The sequence below is a fragment of the Xenopus laevis genome, chromosome 1S (assembly GCF_017654675.1).
Source record: "Xenopus laevis strain J_2021 chromosome 1S, Xenopus_laevis_v10.1, whole genome shotgun sequence".
NCBI lineage: Eukaryota > Metazoa > Chordata > Amphibia > Anura > Pipidae > Xenopus > Xenopus laevis.
In genome coordinates this window covers 1,315,091-1,328,107 of record NC_054372.1, presented here as the reverse complement: position 1 = coordinate 1,328,107, position 13,017 = coordinate 1,315,091, and positions in this window count along the sequence as shown.

Here is a 13,017-nt window from a genome sequence, read left to right as displayed (position 1 = left end):
GTGCTTTCAAAATTCGTCCTAAATCTCCCTAAAACTATACATATCTCATATTGGCACATTCGAGAGACGTGAGACTTTCCAAATCAGTTGGATTTTCATGCATAAATGAAATATGTTTCTGGTATAAATTAATATATTGGGGAAAATAGTCATTTTAAATTTTTTTGGTATTTAGCACTATAAATCTTTTTTCAGAGGTGGAAATACATGAAAACGCAGTTCGATTTTTCTCCCAAAAAAACATGTATAGTTTTCCTAGGTAAACTATAGGTTTTCCTTTACAAAGTGCCCCTAAAGTGAGAGAGCACAAAATGTTTCAAAAACATCAAAAAATAGGCAATGACGTATCAGGCTGCGTGCTGAGAGTGACGTGGCCCAGGGGAAGGGTAGCGAGCGAAGGGTAGCGATGCGTAGAGAAGTAAGCTAGCCCTAGGCCAATATCAGAAATAGGAGAGGGGGAACTCGGCTTACCTTGTTGCAATGCTCCCCTCTGGACCCCTCCAGCCATGCCACAAAGCTCCCTCCTGGATTACCTTCAGGCAATAAGAAGCACAGCTCCGCATCTGAGCAGCGAGCTGCTCTGCAATGCTTTCTTCAGGCTCCCTTTCAGGCGGCTCCAAACTAAAAAAAAAGAGCCGCTGTAGCAGCCTGCAGCCCGCACCCCACTGAGGCCAAGCTGCGGAGAGACTGGAGTCACAGCTCAAAAGCAGTAAGCTCCGTATAGGGACTAGTTAACCCCTTCAGTGGCGCACATCCTCGATCAAGTACTGATGCTTAACTCTTTGCGCTACACAGACTTTACTTCTGAACAGCAGGCCATATGGATAGGTCTTAATGCTGGGAGATTTAACAGATAAAGGTGTTGCATAGATTTCGTCTAAACCCTAAACAGCATATCTTACGGATAGACTTTAATGGCCAGTAAGAACTCACCAGAGCCGACTGATTTATCTATTATTATTTGATTAAATACAATCAAATGGGGAGAACTGGCAAAACTAAAGATAAACCATCTACAATAAAGTTAACAGAAGCAAATTCTTCAACTTTACATACACCGGGGGCCAAACTCGGCACAGTATACTCACCGGCACCAAAGAAAAAGATGGCAAATTCACCTTCAACTGTAACGCGCCTAAATCTGAGAGAACAGTGCCTGGAGATTTGGCGCCTCTATTTCAAAAACAGGGATCCACCAGAGGCAATAAGGGTGAACTGACTGGACTGACTGAGAAGACTAAAAAGGAGAACGTAACAGACAATATTTGGAAGAAGATGAGGAAAGTGAGGAGGAACAGAATTTAGATCTTGTTAAGTATATTTTGAACCTACCTTCCAAAACGGATATAAAAACTATGCTGCATGAGGTGGCACCTTCAATTAAAGAGGACATTTAGGAGTTGAAAAGAGACATGATGTCACTATCTGTACGCACAGACTATACGGAGCACAATATAAGTAAAGCACTTACAAATCAAGCTGCTATCTATAAATATGTAAAGCAACAGGAAACAACTATTCAACAAACAACTACAAAGACAAACAGAAGATCAAGAGAACAGAAGCAGAAGGAATAATATAAGGGTAAGGGGCATCGTAGAAGCAGAGCCATCAGAAAAGATCCATACAGTTCTCCTACAAATCTTCAACAGTATGCTGAAAAGAGACATTTATACAGACATTACAATAGAAAGAGCACATTGGGCATTTAAACCAAGTTCTGCTCCACCGAACATTCCAAGGGATATCATACACTGCTTGCATAGTTTCAATTTGTGAGAGAAATAGGTGAACTTACCTATAAAGATAATGAAATGGTCCTATTTCAAGATTTGTCCAAAATAACTTTAGCAAAATGGAGATTGCTCAAACCTCTTACTGAGCTCTTGAAAAAGAATAATTACCTCTACAGATTTCCATTCTCACTTCAAGTAACCAAAGATGGGATATCGGCAGTATTACGCGTCTCTTCAGACACTTCCAACTTTTTGTGAGAAACTTCAACTACCTCCAATAGACCTTCCTGGATGGTCCACAGACAGCAACTCCCTCCCAAATCTGTCATTTGAGATCGAAGGAGATTGGGCGCAAGTCCCAGTGTGACTAAGATATTTGTAAACATCAACAGGAATCTATTTATAAGAAACTTTTAAGCTCTGTTGCTGGGACCTTCAGCTGCCATTGGCCCTACATTTGTTCCAGATACAATGGAATGGGCTATAAGACTCTAATTTAATCAAAGATGCTAGTTTGGGTACAATCAATCGAGAGATGCATTGTTTGAATATTGAAGATGTATTTTTAATGATTCCCCTCTACCTATAAAATATATTATATAAAAAAAAACAAAAAAAAACAAGATGATATGACGCAAAATGGCCTAGTATAAGACATTTGGATGAGCTTCGGGATATGCTTAATATGCTTAGTATGCCCATTATGTATAGAATGTTTAAAGATGTATTTTTCCTCTTCCTCCTTACCACGTCACCCTACCCTATAGGTGTTTTTCACCTTAGCCGTTATTGTAGCCATCAAGCAATGGGCAGGTTCCCATGTTAGCCTTTAACGGCATATTTACTTAAGTTTACCTTTTCATTCCCCTTTTCTCTTTCTTTCCCTCTCTCTATTTATTTATATCCACTCTACAAGTATTCGATAAGTGTAAGGAAATGAACGAACAATGGCAGATACCATACTTCACTGTGTATGTCTAATACAACTAATAAGGAGGGGAATATACACTCCTTTAATGATAATGGTTTAAACGAACCAGTTAAAAGGGCTCAGGTATTTCATCAATGTAGAAAACAGAATGCTTTCATTGTAATGATTTAGGAATCCCATTTTAAGATTAACCATATGCCAGTGATGTAATTGCATCCTTATTCCCATATATACATGAGCAATAACCTGGTTAGGAAATCCCTGGGAGTAATGACTCTACTCCATAAAGATCTCCCCTTCAAGCATTTGGAAACAATAACTGATAAGGAAGGCCGGTATGTTATGGTAAAAGGGAAGTTGGCTGATCAAACCTGTACTGCGGGCCAAGCGGAATATTTAAGTCTTAGACGACTTTAGCGAAGGGCCTAAAGGAAATTAAATTGCAGATAACAGATATGTGGAAGGCACTGAATCCGACGAAGAAAGATTATACACATTTTTCGAAAGGCCATTCCGTTTATTCACGTATTGATTACATATTTGTGTCCCAATATTGGTTACAACTGTTTTCAAGTATCAGATCACTCCCCCGTCATAGTGAAATTTGCCATACCTAAAACATTGAGGGTGGAATATACGTGGCGATTTAATGAGTTTTTTCTACATACAAAGAGTAGAATTAAACAAATACAAACATGGATAGAGACAATATTACATAATAATGCTACATCAGAGGTCTCCCCCCAAACTCTGTGGGAAACTCTCAAGTGTGTCCTTCGAGGTCACTTAATTGCCATGGGTAGTAACCTTAAGAAGGAAAAAGAATTAGCGACACTATTAAAAGAAATCTCACAATTAGAACAATCTCATAAAGAAAATATTGCTCATAAAACATTGGTAGCCTTAGAATGCAGGAGGTTACAACTCAAGGCCCTACTGAATCAAAAGGTTCAGAAAAGCTATATGAGGTCCAAGCAGAAATATTATGAGCTAGGAGACAAATGCAATAAACACTTTGCGAGGACAATTTAAAAAATTCCGCTGCAAACACATATTTTGTCTATTAAGGATAAAGGAAACATAATTCATCATGACACACAGTACTAAGGGTATAGTTGAGTCTTTTCGTGAATATTACCAAACATTATACTGACTAAAAACTCCATTGCCACAGAAAGAGATATTGCACTAATTGAAGGACTTTATTGCGAATGCACGTATACATAACTTATCCAGGGACATTAGTCGTGAATTAGATGCACCGTTTGAACAGAAAGAAATTGAAGAGTGTATAGCTGGGAAAAGCCCTGGGAAAAGCCCTGGTCCTGATGGCTATACTGCATCCTTCTACAAGACCTTTAAAAAAGAGTTAATCCCACAGCTCCTCTGCTGTTAAAACAGTATTGGAGAAAATAATAACTTTCATCCTCAAGCTCAGGAGGCGCACATTACCATACTCCATAAACCAGACAAAGGCCCACAACTCTGTTTGAGCTATAGACCCATTTCCTTGATCAACATAGACCTTAAAACATATGCTAAAATACTTAGTAATAGGCTAAAGAGATACTTACCAGACCCTATACATACCGACCAGGCGGTTTTCATATCCAAACGTGAAGGAAAAGACAATATATTTAAACTTATATCATTGATGAAACATGCTCAAGGGAACAAGGTACCTTCAATTATTATCACTACAGATGCCGAAAAGGCATTCGATAGGGTATCTTGGACCTTTCTTGAACAAACTCTACTTAGTTTTGGTTTTGGTCCAGCAATTATACATAGAATAATGGCCCTTTACAAGAGGCCCACAGCTAGAATCAGAATTAATGGTATATTGTCACCCACAGTGCAAATCTGCAATGGGACTAGACAAGGGTGCCCTCTGTCGCCCATTCTTTTCATTTTGGTTATGTAAATATTTCTCTCAAATATCAGAAAAGATCCTGATGTATCGGGCATTATATTGGGGGGCAAGGAGTACAAGTGTGTCGTATTTGCTGATGACCTATTGTTATACCTTACAAAGCCGATTACATCTCTGCCAAAGGTTATGTCTCTCATGAAAAATTTCGGGGGAACTCTCTGATTTCAGGGTGAATTGTTAATAAATCCGAGATCCTAAATATAAATATTCAGATGCAGGAACACAACATTTGAAATCAAGTTTTCCTTTTAAATGCACTGAGCAAGGTATTAAGTACCTAGGCACTAAAATGAGGGCAGACTTAGGGAATTTGTATCAAGATAATTATCTCCCACTGACAAACTTAGATTGTCATGGTTTGGAAAAATCCAGGCTATTAAAATGGTGCTCGTACCTAAACTTTTATATTTTATTCAGGTGCTACGTATAGAGGTCCCTAATTCCTTTTTCAAATCTATTAACTCTGTGATATCTAGATTCATCTGGGGTAAGAAAAATCCAAGGTTAAAACATACTATATTAATAGCTCCAAAAGAAAAAGGGGGCCTGGGATTACCTGACTCGTAATATGTGGCTACACATCTTGTCAGGATATTAGAATGGACCTCTGATAATGCACAAAAAGACTAGTGTGAATTGGAACATCCAACCACGGGCTACCCTTTAACTAATAATCTATGGATAGAGAAGGAAAGTATTCCCAAAGCAGCATGGCATCATCCTCTAATAGGAGCAATGCTGAGGGTATGGCACCGAATTAAAATTAGACTAGGTCTTATGGACACCCCTTGTATATTATAACCTTTAATGTTCAACCCTGAATTCCAACCAAGTATGGAAAAAGGGTCATTCACTAGATGGGGAAAAATGGGATCTAGAGAAACCACATTAAAATACCTTCTCAAAGATGGAAAGGTGATACCTTTGGCAGAGATACAAAAATGATGGGGTCAACATCCTAGAGACGCATGGGGATACAACCAATTGCATACGTACGCCCAGTCGAAAAAATCCTCTGACTGGCATAGACCTGAAACAAGCTGGGAAACTTTATTATCCTCCCCAAGAGTCATTATAAAACCTCATTATACAAACTTTTAGTTGAAACCTAGGCAGTAGGCCCTGCTTCCCAAAGCCAGGAATGGGCAAAGGAATTAAATATAGATATAACTGATAATATGTGGAGAGACATCCTTAAATCCACATTCCTGACATCTAAGGCCACTAAAACCAGGGAAGAGGTATATAAACTGCTTACACTATGGCATTATATGCCGATGAAGTTGAAAAGAATGTACCCTAATAGTACGGGGATATGCTGGAGATGTAATTTATGGGAGGGAAAACATACCCATGTGTGGATAACCTGTCCAGCTATTCAGCCATATTGGAAGGAGGTTCTTCGGATAATAAATGAGGTAACCTTACAGGATATATGTATAGACAAACCTCAGACAATATTGCTGAATATGGAACAGGACATGAAGACAATAATAAGAGACCCACTCACTCTTCATCTATTACAATCGGCCAAAGCTCTAATTCTGAAAAAATGGAAGTCAATAGAGGCCCCCACGTGTATAGAATGGTTATCAAAAGTAGAAGAAGTGAGACAAATGGAGGAAATCACCTGCCTCATCCATAATATAAGCAAAAAATATTGGACCATATGGTACCCTTGGGTAGAATTTATGAAGACAAGAGCATAAAGGTCTAGACTTAAGTCGTCATATTACTCAAAGAATATAAACCTTGACAACTCCCCCTCCTGTACCTTCCCTCTTTCTTTCTGTACCCTTTCCCCCGCCTTATTGTTAAAAAATTTAAAAATAAAGAATTGATAAAAAAAAGGTTGCCATTTCTTGGTATTCCTGGGTGCTACTTAATTATTTATTAATTTCTTCCTGGACTTTTGACCCTCTGATTTGTTCATGACCACAACCAATTGCCATCTGCCTTTGAACCTTTTGCCTGAAACACAACTACGATCCTTCTTGACTCTTTTGGTTACAACATACTGGATTTATATCTAGTGCTTCCTCCTTGGTCTGAATTTCTCCTCTAATTGAGCCATGAGGCCCTGACAACCAACTCATGTCTCTGGTTATTAGTGAACCATGTGATCATAGAATACAGGGTGTGCTGTCTTGTATCTCATTCTTCTTTGTCCAGCCTATGGTGGAAGGTTTTCTCTTTGTATCTAAAGGAAATATATGTTCTTGGATTGATTCCACAACAAAGATCAAGGATTAATGTAAAAGCTGTGTTTTTCTGAGTTAGCTATTGTTAAACCTAAATTCAATCTTATGTTCTCAATCTTCAATTCTTATGTTCTTGGAGGCAGAATATCTGTAGTTTTTGAGTGCATTCTTTTAAGAGAGCACAGGATAGTTTACTATATACCATTGTGTAAATTGCATTAAAATATCATTGATATAGTAACTCTTATGCACAACCACAAGGGCTTTGAACACAGGTTTGAACATCAAGTCAGTTTGTCTCATTAATTCATTGCTTTTCTACAACTTCATCTGTTGTTGGTACAATAAAAATACTTTTATTATCTAAAACCACCTTTTATAAAGTGGAAGTTGTGCCTCTGGATGTACTTTGAATATTCAGTCATATGTGGCCCAGCAAAAAAAGATGTTGACCTTAGGTTACAAAACAAAAAACTCATTCAAGATCAACATCAGCTGAAATGTGTCACTTTCTAGTGGGACAAAACTTTTATTTAGCAGGATTAAAGAGATGTTTAGCACTAGTGTCTTTTTACACTCTCCTTCCTGTTGTTGCCTGGTTTGTCTCATGAATAAACCACATTTTTTTAACATTGGTACAAAATTGAGCAGAACTATAGGTCCAATGCAGGAAGCTGCCACTTTGCAGAAAGAGTTGACTACATTGGAAAACTGGGCAGCAAACTGGATAAGGTTATACATGTATGCCCTTGTTCTAGGCAACTCCACAATTATACACAATTATACAGATGGCTCTGGCTGTTGTAGAGGACTTTAATACAACTTCTACATGTTCCAATGATGAGGTAAGTAAACATACATGAGTCAGCAGACTGCAATGCATGATTGACACACAGCATGGTTGGGTTGTTGCAGTAGGGATATTGAAAGACTGATAAAACACATTCATCAACTATTTCTATTTTACCTCTAAAAAAATCTTTTTTTACAATGCATATATAACTTTAATGCCAAAGTCTAAAATATGTGAGGTTTTGTGAAACTGCCCAGGGGATGTGTTTCTCTGTAGAGAAGGGACAGTTACAATATTTCTAAGTAAAGCAGAGATCCCACAGGTGTGTGTGCCTGTATTGTCTGTATCCATTCTACTGTGTTCTCTATAAAATAAGGGTTGGATTAGCTAGTTCTACACACACAGCCGGATCCTATGTCCCCTATGTTTCTCTATGATATGGAGTGTTTGGGGAATGGTCTGATGCTCTGCCTTGTATTGGGAAACATTTGGTTATCTAGGAGGACAATGCCAACAGGCATAGCTGTAACCCATTCTATGAATGTGCTGCTGTACCTGGGAGCCCTATGTGCATTTGAGGTCAACATCACTCAACCTGCTTGTTACTTAAGGATTTCTAAAAAATCTGAGGAATATGAATATAAAAAAGAAGGAGATATCATCATCGGGGGAGTGATGACCATTAGTACATATTGGAAATCGACTGCTAGTGAACAACTGGATTGTGTTCAGTAAGTCTCACTTCTTACGAGGCATAAGAGGTTGCAGGGAGAATAGTCACACAAATAAATAAATTGGCCCCAACATGTATTTTATTTCAACTTTATTTCAGTTTTCCATTATACACATTGTATATTCTTTGCAAATTTAGAAGTTTAAGCTTCTATCGGTCCTCTGCTATTCCCTGTACTGCTCATCCTGACTGCATGTACCTCTGGAATAATGTAACAATAATTCCATCCTCTCCAGCCAAGACTAGTTCTGGCAGGCAAAGACTCTAACTGCCAAGAATGTATCTTCAGGGTTAGAGCTATACCCTGTGCAATGGTTGCTTTTGGCACCAGTGCAATGGGTTTCTCCACAGGACCAACTGCCAAACAGCAGACACCATGTGATCAAGTGTCTGCTGTTTGGAATGATCCTTTCTCCCACATGTGATGCCCACTAACTTGCCTGCAGCAATGCCAACATCCCTCCTACTCAATAAATGGTTAGTGGCCCTAATTTACACACTTACACACACAACTTACACACAAGTGCAACATAAACAGTTTTTTTCCATTTACTTTTTTTTCATCTTACCATTTTGTGTTGCACCTAAAACTTCATTTGGCAGCATGACTATTGGATTCAGTATTTTGACCACTAATTACATTGCTAGATCCAATATTTTGTTTTTTTTGTGATTCTATTGCATTTTGATCCCTGCACTATTATTCATTGCATGTTTTTTAGTATACCTTTGCAGTTTGCAAGTTTGGTGTCCAAACACATCTTTATCGAAGTTGGATTCGTCTGTGTACGTTCCACAAACATATAGCGGTTTTAGGGGGGCCTTAAGACACATACTGTAATACTCAGCTGGGGGGCTTTGCTTCCAGAAGCTGAATTGGCATTGGGAATAGTCATATGCTCTCTTTTCATTTTAGAGCTTCTTAACAATACCATCTATCTATGGTCATTATAAGGCTTTGATAGGCCCTGCGCAAAAATCCAACTGGTGAGCCCTAGTTATATTGTTGTCTGCAATGTGGCATCATTTTTATAAACCACATCCAGATCCAATTATCTCCACACATACCAGTAGGATTGGCGGAAAATGGCCAATAAGCAGTGAATGTAACTTCATACTGTACATGGCTTGTTCGTTATTTCCTTCTTGGCAACATGGCACAGTGGGACCCCAAATAAGTGGGGCCTGTTCAGATGCCCATTGTTCCCATTTATTAAAGTTGACCATAATTTTTTCATTATATGATTATAATCCAGCTATATATAAAATATACAGCTATAGTAGTAGTCTAGGTGACCTGGGGAATATCATGAGGTTTGCAGCCATGGAGATCGATTAGCCTACACAACTAGCCACACGCCAGTTAAGTTATCCACAAACAATTGAAAAAGCCAATACCTTGAATGCTTCAAAATGGGGTGATCCCTTATTTATTGCATGGTGCTCCAGACAACCTTACACATGATCAAACATTTTGGGACCACATGTCCCTTTTCGGGACCACATGTACCTTCCTAAGTGATGGAAGGGACATGTGATCCCAGAACATTTGATCGTTTGTAAGGTTGTCTGGAGCACCATGCAATAAATAAGGGATCACCCCGTTTGGAAAAATTCAAAGTATTGGCTTTTTCAATTGTTTGTGGTTTAATTCCATAGCAACCTGTGGGTGGGTACTAAGATTTCAGAGGGATTGGATGGCCACCCTGTTAATATTAAACTGCACATACCCATAGAAACTGGACTGGATAGGTTTGAGGTAAAGGAAAGGGCACTATAATCCCACCTCTGATGAAGTCTAATGAGTGAAATCCACAGCATTTCCAGGTTGAGAGATGATTAATATGTTCTGAAACCTTATAGGGGTTATGAGTACCCACCATATATACTTCTATTGCCCTCTCTTAGCCTGAAGTGCTGGAGTCTAACTATTGAACCCATACAGAATAATTCTATTTTTAATTGTATTCATTTATACACAAACCACAAATTATACCAACAAATTACAGATGTTAAAAAAAGGTCACTAAGAGATTATAAAATTAATGTTCCGATAGATTCTGATTAAAAAAATGTATAGTAGTAATAGAAAGAAATATTTAATTGCACTTTACTTGGTTTCTGTCGACAGACCTGATCCCCAGAATTACAAACATCTTTTAGAAATGTTTTTTGTTATTAATAAAACCAACAAGAACCCATCTCTGATACCCAACGTGACACTGGGATACCATATATATGATTCCTGTGGGGACCCAAAGAAGGCTGTTAAGAGCACCTTACAGATATTATCTGGTACCAGGGAGCTGGTTCCCAATTACTCCTGTGTGGGAAAGGGAATGATTGCTGGTTTTATTGGGGATCAGGGATCGGGTACAACTGTATCCATTGCACAAATACTGAGTCTGTATGGCTACACCCAGGTGAGAAACACCATTAGATTAATAATAATAACAGCCTATAAGTGCATTTTCTTGCATTCGGATAATGTATCTATGTAATTGCATAGAGGATATATGTTCTGTTATCCGGAAACCTATTATCCAGAAAGTTTAGAATTATGGGATTGATATCTCCCATAGACTCCATTTTATCCAATTATTTAAAAATGATTTCCTTTTTCTGTGTAATAATAAAACAGTCTCTTGTACTTGATCCCAACTAAGAGATAATTAATCCTTATTGGAGGCAAAACCAGCCTATTGGGTTTATTTAATATTTACATGATTTTCTAGTAGAAGATGCAAAATATGCAAAGATTCATTATCAGGAAACCCCAGTCCTGAGCATTCTGGTTCCATACCTGTAATGTGAGTGCAAGCTTTTTGTGCGTTAGTTGATTTACTGTATGTATTTGCCTTTTGCAACTATGGTGTTCCGTATGCCCTAGTATACACAACATTTTCCTATGATTTCACTAAACTTTTATTTATTTGACAAAGGTTAAGATTTGACTTTTATTCTTACCAACTTTATCTTTTTTAATATATTTTTTCTGCATTGTTTAAAAGGTTAAAAGACTCTATGAAAAAAGGATTGTTTGTATTATAAAAAAATCTAATGCTAAGCAACATTTAAATTATACATGTATTACATTTTAAATTGTTTTGAAATGATGTGCAAATGAAATTGTCATGAATAATGTGCTTAATTGTGGCACTGGCAAGGTTAAGAGAAGCTAGGAACTGAATTGTAGCACAAAAAGGTAAGACTGATAATACATAATGGCAGGAGATCTGGCAGAACCCATTGGCTTAATAAACCCAAGGCAGAGATTTTACTAATAGATCATATTTGGATTTTGGAGGCAAATTCAAGGCACTTCCAGTATTATGATGCAGAGGGGCTGTGAATGTTCACGGTAAAAAAAGTCTTTCATAATGTAAATTTCCAACCAACAAAATGGTTCTTACCAGTGGTCTCATAGATATATGTTTTGATTTGTCAAAGATTGAGTCCAGATAGTTACCTGGAGTTCCAGAATCAAGATAAGAAGATATTTGGATCCCTTCATGGAATTTTACTCACTTTTCAGCTCCTCTGCCCTCATCTTCTATGCATGATTAGTACACTCATAGATTTGGTGCATGAAGGTCAATATTAAGTGAAGCAAAATAAATTGCTGTATCCAGACAACATGTTGAACATAAAGGAGAGAGGTGGAGCAAAGTAATTCAAGTGTGAACGAGTCTTGGAATCCTTTTTAGAGTATGGTACAGGTATGGGATCTTTTATCTGGAAACCCATTATCCAGAAAGATCCACATCACGGAAAAGCCATCTCCCATATACTTCAATATAATCAAAGAATCCAAAATTTAAAAGTGATATCCTCTGTAATAATAAAACAGTAGCTTGTTCTTGATCCCTACTAAGATATAATTAATCCTTATTGGAGGTAAAACCAGCCTATTGTGTAGTTTTCTTAAAAATACCCTTGTGGATCAGTCAATAAAGAGTAAAAACTTCTTTCTTTGCACTTGGAGCCAGACATTTTTTGTGTCCCTTAATGTTCTCTGTGGATGCTCCTCACATGCACAAACATCTCCATGCTCATTGGTGACATCAGGACCCAAAGACATGGAGAAATTTTTGCACATCAATGTTGTATATAGTGTATAAAATGTGAATTATTGTTAGAGGTGTGTAAATGTGTTTCTTTCTTTGTTTTGTTCCTCAATCTGCACTCTTTGGAGCTCTCCAGCAATTCTGAAATCTTGGAGGTTGAAGAGAGCCTGGGGAGTAGGGATAACACCAATCTGGGACCCGGTTTGGTCTCTTGGTGCAGATGAACAGAGTATACAACAATTTTGCTGCCTGTTTGACCTTTTTTACTTACAGATCAGTTATGCTGCTTCAGACCCTGTGCTCCGTGATAGAAATGCCTTCCCGTACCTCTTCCAGATGGCACTGGGTGATGAGGAGCAGTATTCTGTTCTGAGCAAGTTAATGAAATTCTTTGGTTGGACCTGGGTTGGAATTATTCAGTTTGATGATGAAAGTGGAGACAAAGATCAGCAACTGCTAGCAAGTTCTCTCTCCAGAGAAAGTATCTGCATTGAGTTCACAGTAAAAATAAATAGTAAGATGAGGACAAGAAATGTCTATGAGACCATCCAGAGATCATCAACCAATGTGGTTATTCTCTGTGGGGAAGTGCATTTCCAACATGCAGAATTATTTGTTAGACT